Genomic DNA, 12,839 nt, shown 5'->3' on the forward strand with positions numbered 1-12,839 from the left:
TTTTTTTCTCTGTATCTATGAAGCGCCTTGAGGCGACTTATGTTGTGATTTGGCGCTATATAAATAAAATTGAATTGAATTGAATTGAATTGAAAGATCATTCCAAAGCTTCAGGCCCACAACAGAGAACGCTTGGGCTCCTCTGAGCTTCAGCTCTGATTTAGGGTCTGAGAGCAACAGCTGCTCAGCTGACCGGAGTGAATGAGGGGGGGCCTAGGGCTTCAGCAGATCAGACAAATATACAGACCATTTCAGGATTTAAAAATCAGTAAAAAGGTTTTAAAATAGATTCACATTTTAATTGGAAGCCAGTGTAAGCAGGCCAGAACCGGAGTAATATGCTTAAATTTTATTTTACCAGTTAAAAACTGTGGCGCAGCATTTTGCACCAGTTGCAGGTGTGACAGGGTGCTTTGGCCAACCCCTATTATCAGGGAGTTGCAGTAATCCAAGCGAGAGGTTATAAAAGCATGGATGAGAGTTTCCAAATCACGCCTGGAAAGAAAAGGCTTAACCTTCGACAGAGTCTGAGATGATACCCAAGATTAGCAATCAAGCTCTTCAGGTAAGGCTCTCAGTCTACTTTAATGCAATCGACACAGCTGACCAGCAGAGGGAGGTGTTTGCTCTTATAGTGCAGTGTGACTGTGAGCAGACCTGCACACTCAGTGATTATGCATTCATACACTATTATTGCTGATATCTTTATCTCTAAAGCATTTTTCTTAGTGCAAGTTCTCATGGGTGAGTGTTTCCACTAATCACCGAATGTGGAAAAGACACCATAGACGTCTGTTCACAACCATATTCTTTGTTATTGTTTAAATAATAATAAAGGCAAATGAATGATCTGATCTTCATTTCTCACTTTGTAAGAAACGGTCAGACCTGACCTCTGTTCTGTGTGGAAGAACCGTCAACATTAATGTTAACTTACTGTGGTGCAGCGACCAGCTTCAACCATTGAAATGACGTCATCGTTTCAACCATGTTTGGTGGCTGGACGCTCTCTTCATGTTGCACTTTAATGTAAGATAAAAAAGGCAAATACTTAATTTGAAGCTTTCCATAGAATGATGGCTTTTTAATTATGGTTATTAAATACAAACATTTGTGATTAATTTTTGATGCATGCAAAGCAAATATTTTGTCCCATCTGGGCCACTGGATTGTTTTTTTTCTGACTTTGCCTGACTGGACCCACAGTGTATGAGGAAACACGCTGGTCTTCAAATGCTGTCACATGATGGTTTCATTACTTTAGACTTTAAGTTTAAGTCATTCAATTTATAATCCTCTTGAGTTGCAGTCTATAAGCTCCACCTCCTTCTTGATGCTCCCAGCAGACACATGCTGTAAAGCGCGCCTCCAGCTTAAGAAGTGTGGGCATTTCCTCTCAGCAGTGCACTCTCTGTGTTTTGTGGCTCACAAGGTCGAGGAAAAGATCCCTTCACCCGTCCTTAGCCAACTTCGACTGATTCCTTCGCTACAGTCCTTTTTATTGTCAGCAAGCAATTATTCATGAATATGAGGTTATGCACGTGTTTTTTTTTTTACCTTTTCAAAAAGGTTTGGCACCATTACATCCGAGATGTATGGGCGGCTGGGAATTTCATATCGCGGCTCGACTATGCTGAAAAGACGGCGAAATCCTACGTTTTCCACATCCAACAGTGGCTGGTCATCCAGAGCGATAAAATGAGTCAGAGCCTCTGTTATTTTAACTGCTCGTGGATTTTCTCTTGACATTTTTCATCGCTTTTCCAAAACCTGACTTAAAGTCGGCCGTTCTGGTCTTGCGTTAGCCTTAGCAAACTCGGTGTACTCCAGGGCATGGAGGTGTTTTATTAAATTGCTTGTATTGAACAATGTACTGTCCTTCCCTCCCCTGGACACCTTACCAGTACACAGTTTGCACTCGGCCTTGCTTCTGTCACCTTCACAAATTATGAAGTAAGTCCATTTTGTTTAGCGTAGCTACAGCTGCCCTCTCACTCGCCTAACCCCCTACCACATGTCAAAATTACAAAAGAAAGTACAGGCTACCTTCTGATTCATGAAATAAGTTGGTTCATGGCATCACATTTTATGGGATTTGCAGTATCTGTATCAGTGCATCCCTATTTTTAAGAAAAGAAACATGAGCTCATTATGAATTTGATGACATCAACATATCTCAAAAAAGTTGGGACAGATGCAACAAAAATAGCTGGAGAAACATTTTGCAAATAATCAGGTTAAATAACTGCAGCAGCTGAGTGATGTGCTCATCATCAGTGTCCAGCACTCTACTGTCTAAATTGTTCCAGGTTTTAATTACATCCATTCTGCACATTGCTGCTGTTCCTTGGGACAGCGCGTTGAAATTGTCATCATATTTTTCAGGGAGAGCTGAGAGAACTGCATTAATGATGTAGGATACGCAAAGTTAAAATACTGTTTCCATACCAAACTGTATCTTAGAATTGGAATTAGACATTTTGGAATTGTAAAACTGATTTTGTCATAGCACGGCATTTTGTCAAGGTCATTCTTTGTGGAACGCAGGAGGGTGATCCAAGATGCAGGACTCAGAAGACGTAGAAGCTCAAAACCAGATTCATTAAAGAGATCTTACTAAATACACAACAATGCAGGTCAGGAGAAAATACTCCAAAAATCTAATTCTTTCCCCCCAAAACACCACAGAACAAGGAGTGACAAGTGACACCGCCATGAGGGAGAATGTGACAAGGAGCAAGGATATTCACTGTCATGCCTACAATAACAAACAGAATGCAGCTACGTTACAAGAAACAAGATGTTCAATCAACAAACCTGAACAGCTCCTATCATTGTGCAAGCAGAGTTAAAACTATGCTTTAAAAATCCACTAAAGGTCAAACTTACTAAGTCCACGCCTAAAATTCACTCATTTCATCATAAAAGCACATGCTATATAGTCACATTAAGATGTGCCAGTGGTTACTTAGGTATTGCAATGAAAAAACAAGCCCTGCATTACTGGCTGTTCACAGAACGTCAGCTGTCAGGTATTACATTTTATATTATGAAGTTTACATCTGTAAACTGTCCTCAAAGCCTGGAAATGTAGTTCTCTGAAGTTTACTGAAGGGAAACTAATGAGCGTCACTGTGGCCACTAGAGGGCACTTTAATATAAAAACATGCTGCTCTGAGACACTGGCACCTTGCCAGTTTGCATATGAGATCACATGATACATAAAGGCTCTTATTGGTTATTTAACAAGTCCAAACAGTTTTGTATCCATCAGTTAATAAAAAGTTATATTTTTTTGATTTATAGATACCGTTACAATAACTTAGTGACACTGCTCCTGCTCCCCTGTACATAAACACATAAACATTGCAGATGGTATAAATGTGTTCACAGGCAAATATCACATTGATAAACACTCATTCAGTTGAAGCTCGGCTGGACCATATGAACTGAGATTTGTCTCCTTCTCTTTTAAAACTCTGTAAGTTTTAAAAGTTTCCAATGATGTTCATGCTGCTTTTAATCTGCAGTTATGGTTTTATTTAGATCTTAATCAGCCACAACGACTCACATTTTCCTTCAGTGATATTTGTGAAACCCACAGAGCCGCACAAGAAGAACAAGTGAGACCAAAGTTTCCTGCAGAGATCACTGCTGTGGGGAGGACAGCACCGTCCTGCGAGTTACTGAGTGTCCTCCATACACTGCATTACATTACATTGACATCCTAGTTATAATATGTGTTATATGAGTATTTTTAATGAAAAGATCAAACATAATATATGCAAATCTGTTTTATAATGAAGGTCTACTAGTCTGAGCGCTTGTGTAGAACCAGCAGCTGGATTCCAGTGGTTGGACTGGTGGATTACTTCATGAGTAGATGCCATTTTGGTCAGATGGAAACTCTGAAAACACAAAAACACAAAGTTCAAACAATAAGAGACCAGTCACAGTTCAAATAATGTAAAGGTTATTCAGGGGCAGATCTTTAGCGAGGAAACAAAGAACAAAGAAGTCTTACAGCCAAACTGTCACAAATAAGGTTTTAGTGTGAAAGAGAGTTTGGTTTGTGTTGCAGTAGATGCTGCTGCTAATGTACAGAACAGGACACTTTACAGAGTGTTCAGTGTTTGCGTTCAGTTCAAACTCACAGAAATGAAAGCAAAAATCTGAAAATAGTTTATTCTGATCAGCTTGAATACAAATCTTTAAATGAAGTAGCAAAAAAGCTGCAACTGACCAAAGAGTGAAGAATGAGTAGGCCGTGAACTCTCGCCTCCGTTTTGGCAGCCTGTGGTTTTATACTTTCACATGCCTTCACTTCAAACCGTTTCACAAAGTTCACACCACTTCCTGTACTCACACTGAATGCTAACATTGGTCTAACAACCCATTAAATATGAGCATAAACCCTGAGAGCCTGGCCTCAGCTTTATTTCTTATATTGTTATGTGCTGTTAATAACAATGAGACCATTGACAATTTATCTTCAACTTAATCGTTCAGAAAATTAACTTACCCACAGCAAGAGATTTAGTCACCTTTTTGGTGACCATAAAGTACAGATTTTCCTTCAGTTCCCAAAATAAAAAACACTTTATAGCAGGGGTGAGGGAACGCCAGGCCTCAAGGGTGTCCCTGCAGGTTTTAGATGTGTCCTTGATCTAACACAGCTGATTTAAATGACTAAATTACCTCCTCAACATGTCTTGTAGTTCTCCAGAAGCTGGTAATGAACTAATCATTTTATTCAGGTGTGCTGACCCAGGGTGAGATCTAAAACCTGCAGGACACCGGCCCTCGAGGCCTGGAGTTCCCCCACCGCTGCTTTAGAGTTTCCCATTAATCCGAATTCTTTCAGCATCAGTAAAGCGATCAGCGTGGTTGTTCACCCACGTGTTACGATAATGTTTAACATCCAGACAATGATGATTTGTGAGGTTTGGCTTATATGCAATGCCCTGTCTGAAGTATTTAACAAAAAAAAACAAAAACAAAAGAAAAACACCTAAAACAAGAACTAATAAATTACAAAATTTACTTAATTCCGAGGTTTAATGAAGTCAGTCTAACTACTGTACCTATAATGCAGTCTGGTAGCTAGCCACAGCGCTATGTTGAGGCTAATATAAACATGTTAACATAGTGAAGATGGAAAATGAGAATTAAATGAGAGACAAATTCCATCATGTATTAGAATTAAAAATCAATTAATCCTAGTTCATCATCACCACACTGGTTGCTGTGCATGTTAACTGTGATAGTACCATAGCCCTGTCCTTATTTATACTGGTGCTTGACCTTATTTATTTATGCTGTTTGCTATATAAAGAGCAACTGTTATGTGACGGTTGTGTGCAGGCAGGAAAAGGACCCAAGGTGCAGACTCCAGAGACAAACGTAAACAGCTTTAATGCTGAACTCAAACAGAACAAAAGTAAGAATCCAAATAACTTACACAGACAGCCAAAACACACAGCTAGATAACGGTAGATCACGACACAGACACAGAGGGAGCAATCAGGGAATGGGTAACAGGAGGGAAACACAGCTGGGGCAAATCAGGGCTAACGAGACAAGGGGAAGCAAAACCAGATACATTAACATCAGACAAGGACCTTCAAAATAAAACAGGAAACATGACACAGACTGAACTAAAGACACAGACTCACACGCACTGCAACAGAGGGAACAGAGACGTGGGACCAGGGCAGACACAGACACTGACTGGACACGGGGATATAGCAACTAAGGATACACAGAGACGCGAACTAGACAAGGGAATACAGCTGACAGGGGAGACAGAGCAACTAGAGAAGACAGAGACATAAACCATAAGACAGAACTCAAAGAAACCAAAGACTAGAAATGATAAATGATATAATAAACTCAAAAACCCTGGGTCAACGACCCAGGCATCCTAACAGCAACTGTACCTCTGGGCTTTTTTGGTCCCTATCAGCACTGTTGTCTTAAAATGTCTTTTTAGCATCACACATTATTGCAGTGGAAACAGAAAATAGCTGCTATGGTTTTACATGTCTTAAAGGCCTGATGTCATCTGTGAAACTTATGAAGAGCCTTTGAAACATCATGTGTTCTCTTTTTGTATAATTTTTTTATCATGCCTTATGGAGCTTGCTCATTTCCCATGTAAGCTAAAGAAGTAGACGTTTCTTTGGATAAAGAGCAGCTGTACCTCTGCGCCTGTTTGGTCTGCTGTCTCTTCTCACTGATGAGTAGACTGTAGCTGGATCACACTCTGCACAATAAAACACATGCGGAGGTCAGATAGTGAATCTTATAATATACTGTCAGTATACAGGATGTGTGTTAAAAGACTTATCTCTTGCTGTCTATTTAAGAGCCTTAAATAGTTCTGTTTTCTTGTTCTTTACAAATATTCAACATCCAGTGATTACAGCTCACTGAAAGACCTTATAAGCATTTTCTTTGGTAAACTAAACTAGACTTTGCTGGGAGGAAATAGTGCCTCTCTGGTTAGTTAGTTAATTAGTTAGTTAATTTATTTCAAACATGTAAACAATATACAGGCACATTTAGTAAAGAAAATAAGAGAGAAAAAAAATAAGATGCAAAAGTCAATAGATTTCAACATTGCTTCTGGTCTGAGTCAGTTACATGTTGAACGGGAGTGGGAAGAAGTACACACTTATTTAATCCCACCCCTTTGCCATAACTTATCAGTTAATATTTAGTCAGCTTCATTAGTGATATAATCTGTAATAACAATAGTGAGAAGATTTCTGATATAATATATACTATAATATCACATCATGAAACATTTTAAATAGAGACATTCACTTCATTTCAATGTTTTCCTTTTCTTTATAGATTGAGAAGATCATATTTTTATAACTTTTATGTTTGGACATTGCTTTAATTCCATATTCAGACTGTTCCATAGTTTCACTCCATGAACAGAAACACAAAAGCTTTGTCTTGTAGTACGCACCTTCCCTGTTTTGAAGTTACAAAAACCCCTTAAAATATAACTTACTGATTTCAAAAAACATACTCTGAATATTACCTGGCAGTTCCTTATTTTTTGCTTTGAATAGAATTGAGCTCAGAGTTGAAAAACAACAACAACAACAACAAAAGCCCCCTAAATGAAAGAGGATGTAGATAAACACATGTACAGTGTAGGAGCCATAATTGAATGTATTGAATTTTGATGATCACTGGGTTTTTATTTGTTTGGTTGTTATGGGAGTCACGTGGGTGCTAGCGGTGACATAAATGGGCGTTGTCAGTCTGTCATTCACTGGTTTTGATTTTGACAGAGAGGAGGGCTGGGTAGCCGTAGTTTTTGTTGACCGCTGCACAACATGTTTCGCTTCGTTATATTAGAGCCTGTGACGTTGTAGGAGTCTGAATCAGGAGCCGATGACATTACTCTGTAAACTCTCAAAGCACTTTAATAAACAAGCAAACAATTCCACCTCTCGCATTATTGCGTAAAGTTGACAGCGCGTCAGGCAAATAGGCAGGCTTCATCCCCGGCCTCTAGCGACTGTGGAAGTCGCTACATACAGACTTCTTGTTTCTATAACAAAGCCTTGAGGCAGCTGCCATAGTGCTCAGTGGGAGCCAGGCCTCGTAATGCATGTATTTCTATGGAGGCAATATTAAAATGTAAATGTAAATGAGGTAAATGTTCAACATTTGCACAAAATTGTACATGTCCTGTGTGTTAAACCATTTTCAGTTAAATAAAGGACACAAGGGAGATCAGTTTGAGAACAGAAAAAAAGCACATGAATCATCACACCTCACAACATAGAAGACACAAGCTTCGAAGGCGTTTGGTGGGGGTGGGGGGTGAGTGTAGGTCTGTGTCAGTGTACATGTGTATGTGTGCGTGTGTGTGTTCCGTGTTCAACCGAGAGAACGTGTCCCTTCACCCGGTTAAGCAAAAGTCAACAATCTTCGATCAACACAGGTGGCCTTGAAGGAGGTACAAAGAGTTCTGACAACAATCCTGTTATCATGGAGAATTTTGTTGTTCCAGTCAGTTTCAACCTTGCCACCCTTTTATCGCCTTTGGGCTTTTGGAGTCTTGACCTGACTTTTAAAAAATAATTAGAAAAAAAAGCTCTATGCTGCTAAAAAAAAAAAAAAAAAAAAGATATTTGCAAAATTCTGCCTAAATATGTATTTTACCTGGTTAATGTGTGTGGCCAGGCGTGGTCTGCAGCGCCGCTGCAGGGGAGGCGGACGCACCTGAGCGGCACCCGCAATCACTTGTCGCCGCCTTAAAGTCTGTGCTCTCTATGCTCTTGTGTTGTCGGGCTGTGAGCTGAAAAGCTACAGCCCATTGTATGCATACAGCCACTGTGTGTGAAAAGTGGTCACTAAAGAGATGCTGAAAAGCGTGTTAATGGAAACATCGTCGGGTCTGTCGTGACATGTTTACAATAAGACTTATGGTCCCAAACCTCTGCGCACAGCGTCTGCAAATCGGGGCTGTACGAAGTCACTTTCATCTTTACGCAGGACTGTAAGCTGTCATCTGGGAGGCGTGAGCGGTGTTTGTTTTTAACATAGTTCACGGTGGAGAACAGCTGCTGACATAATGTGGATCCGAAGGTCCATAATTAACCTCCCTGGGGTTGAAAGTCTCGATAAATACACGGCGTTTCGGCGGGTATACCGGCTTCCACGAGTGTGACGCTTATTTTGAGCGATGAAAAAATAATAAAATAATTTTATTTTATATTTCAATATCACAATAATCTTCCAATTTAGAACTACAAGTTAAAAAAAACAACTAAACACAAATAAAATACACTTCAGCTAAATACTTCTAATTTATTTTCCCAAACCACCCGGAGCCGCAGTACAAGGACTAAAGAGCCGCAGGTTGCCAACCCCTGGCCTAAGGGAAGCATGTATAATGTAAACAGAATTGGTCCTAGCACTGAACCCTGTGGAACTCCATAGTGAACCTCAGTGTGTGAAGAGGACTCTCCATTTACATGAACAAATTGGAGTCTATTAGATAGATATGATACAAACCACTGCAGTGCAGTACCTGTAATACCTACAGCATGTTCTAATCGCTCTAATAGGATATTATGGTCGACAGTATCAAACGCTGCACTGAGGTCTAGCAGAGAGATGAGTCCACTGTCAGAGGCCATAAGAAGATCATTTGTAACCTTCACTAAAGCTGTTTCTGTGCTGTGATGAGCTCTGAAACCTGACTGAAACTCTTCAAATAAACCATTCCTCTGCAGATGATCTGTTAGCTGTTTGACAACTACTCTTTCAAGGATTTTTGATATGAAAGGAAGGTTGGAGATTCCAAGGTCTCAGTACTGACCTGGATGTTCATGGACTTAAAAACCTTTGCAGGATCTTAACATTTTTTTTGAGTCTGTGTGTCTTGTGGGGCGCCATATTAAATTATTTTCTTGTTCTATACAAATATTTACCATCCAGTGATTACTGATTAAAGCATGGAGCTCACTTAAAGACTTGTAGCATTTTCTTTGCACAAATTGTACTTGTCCTGTGTGTAAAGATCTTCACGATTAAATAACACGAGTAACTTTATGACTACTGATGCTTTCTAGCTCACATTAATCTTTAGGAGAACAGTTCAAATCTTTGGGAAGTACACTTGATTCCTTTTCACTGATTAAAGAGCAGCTGTACCTCTGGGCCTGTTTGGTCTGATGTCTGTTTGTCCACAACTGATATTGTCTGCTCTCACTGATGAGTAGACTGTAGCTGGATCACAATCTGCACAATAAACCACACAAAGGTCATCAGTGCTGATAGTGAAGCTTATAAAAAACAGTCAGTATTCAGGATGTGTGTCAAAAAAAAAGAGTTATTATTTCCCAGGTAGCATCATGAAACGATTTCTTAGAAACTGCCTAGAAGCCCTGTGGTTGCTTTATCTGTTTCAGACAAACACCCACCTGTTGTTTCTGGTGATTGACACCAGAAGAGAACACATTTTACTGCAAAGTACCACGTAGACCCACACTTTGTCACGCTATATGCACACTATCATCAGCACTCAGTCATACAGAAAATATGCATTATCAATCTAAATTTTACTGAATGATTTTCATGCAGGTTTCCATGAACTTTATCGACACTGTGTCTATTTAATGGAGAAAGAGTCATTTAAAAGTTCTATTCTCATGTTTTACACAAAAACTGTGACCATGAGTCCATTACATAATTATCTAACATACGTTAGAAAAATTGTCTTGCCTGTTTGGTAATAACTAATAATGTCTCGTCCTACTTTTGAGTAGACTGTTTGGTCCCTATCAGTACTGTGGTGTAACACGTCTTTTCACATCACACATCAGTTCAGTGGAAACAACAAGCTGCTGTGGTTTCACAGGTCTTAAACTGCAAAACTATTTCTGTTGTTGAAGGACAATTTGACAGGCAGACAACACATGAGGTTCATTTACTTTAAAGAGGATTTAATGGAAAGGCCTAATGTCATCTACGCAACTAATAAAGAGCATTCAATGAGTCTCTTGTTTTGTATAATTTTTTTTTACCATCCCTCATGGAGCTGCCTCATTTCTTATGTAAGCTAAGCTACACATCCAAACAAGTAGACTTGATTTCCTTTGAATAAAGTGCAGATGTACCTCTGCGCCTGTTTGGTCTGATGTCTGTTTGTCCATAACTCATCCTGTCTCTTTCCACCAATGTGTAGATTGTAGCTGGAGCACACTCTGCACAATAAAACACATACAGAAAACATGACAGAAGTTAGTAATGCTTATAAAAGTACAGAAAGTATACATGCTTTGTGTTTTAAAAAAAGGACTTATTATTTCCCATGTATCACTATGGGAAGACTCAGCAGGTTTCAGACACTCTGTGGTAATCTTATTTGTTAGAGAGAAACACCAAAAATTTGTCCTTTTTGGGGTTTTCCATGATTAACAGCAGAATAAAAACACAGACTTTGTCAGACTATATTGATACTATCATCACCACTGTGGTAACAAGCTATTCTTTATCTACACACATGAGTTCGGAAGAAACAACAGGGAGAAGTAGCTGCTGTGGTTTTGCATGCAAAGTTTAAAATATGCAAAACTATTAATGTTCTAAGATTTGTATGTCTAGTTAAATGACAATTCTTATTGGGCTGTGTTACGTTCCCCTGAGGGGTCTAGGCGGGGAGGGGGAAGTAACAAAAGTGACCGGGTCAGAAAAAGGAGTCAGGGAGGCAAAACAGTTAAATAAAACAGTTTTATTGAAGTAATTCAACTAAAAGAGACGGCTCCATACACTGCATTACATTACATTACATTTAGTTTATGTGTTATATGAGTATGTTTAATGAAAAGATCAAACATAATATATGCAAATCTGTTTTATAATGAAGGTCTACTAGTCTGAGCGCTTGTGTAGAACCAGCAGCTGGATTCCAGTGGTTGGACTGGTGGATTACTTCATGAGTAGATGCCATTTTGGTCAGATGGAAACTCTGAAAACACAAACACACACAGTTCAAACAATAAGAGACAGTCACAGTTAAATATGTTAAGGTTCATTCTTAGGGAACAGATCTTAGCGAGGAAGCAAAGAACAAAGAAGTCTTACAGCCAAACTGTCACAAATAAGGTTTTAGTGTGAAAGAGAGTTTGGTTTGTGTTGCAGTAGATGCTGCTGCTAATGTACAGAACAGGACACTTTACAGAGTGTTCAGTGTTTGCGTTCAGTTCAAACTCACAGAAATGAAAGCAAAAATCTGAAAATAGTTTATTCTGATCAGCTTGAATACAAATCTTTAAATGAAGTAGCAAAAAAGCTGCAACTGACCAAAGAGTGACGAATGAGTAGGCAGTGAACTCTCGCCTCCGTTTTGGCAGCCTGTGGTTTTATATTTTCACATGCCTTCACTTCAAACCGTTTCACAAAGTTCACACCACTTCCTGTACTCACACTGAATGCTAACATTGGTCTAACAACCCATTAAATATGAGCATAAACCCTGAGAGCCTGGCCTCAGCTTCATTTCTTATATTGTTATGTGCTGTTAATAACAATGAGACCATTGACAATTTATCTTCAACTTAATCGTTCAGAAAATTAACTTACCCACAGCAAGAGATTTAGTCACCTTTTTGGTGACCATAAAGTACAGATTTTCCTTCAGTTCCACAAAAAAAAAAAAAACAAAAACAAAAAAAAAAACACTTTATAGCAGGGGTGGGGACGCCAGGCCTCAAGGGTGTCCCTGCTGGTTTTAGATGTGTCCTTGATCTAACACAGCTGATTTAAATGACTAAATTACCTCCTCAACATGTCTTGTAGTTCTCCAGAAGCTGGTAATGAACTAATCGTTTGATTCAGGTGTGCTGACCCAGGGTGAGATCTAAAACCTGCAGGACACTGGCCCTCGAGGCCTGGAGTTCCCCCACCGCTGCTTTAGAGTTTCCCATTAATCCGAATTCTTTCAGCATCAGTAAAGCGATCAGCGTGGTTGTTCACCCACGTGTTACGATAAAGTTTACCATCCAGACAATGATGATTTGTGAGGTTTGGCTTATATGCAATGCCCTGTCTGAAGTATTTAACAAAAAGAAAAAGAAAAAAGAAAAACACCTAAAACAAGAACTAATAAATTACAAAATTTACTTAATTCCGAGGTATAATGAAGTCAGTCTAGCTACTGTACTGCAGTCTGGTAGCTAGCCACAGCGCTATGTTGAGGCTAATATAAACATGTTAACACAGTGAAGATGGAAAATGAGAATTAAATGAGAGACAAATTCCATCATGTATTAGAATTAAAAATCAATTAAATCTAGTTCATCATC

Source organism: Haplochromis burtoni, unplaced genomic scaffold (assembly GCF_018398535.1).
Source record: "Haplochromis burtoni strain Fernald_Lab_line unplaced genomic scaffold, NCSU_Asbu1 Contig_951, whole genome shotgun sequence".
Classification (NCBI taxonomy): Eukaryota; Metazoa; Chordata; class Actinopteri; order Cichliformes; family Cichlidae; genus Haplochromis; species Haplochromis burtoni.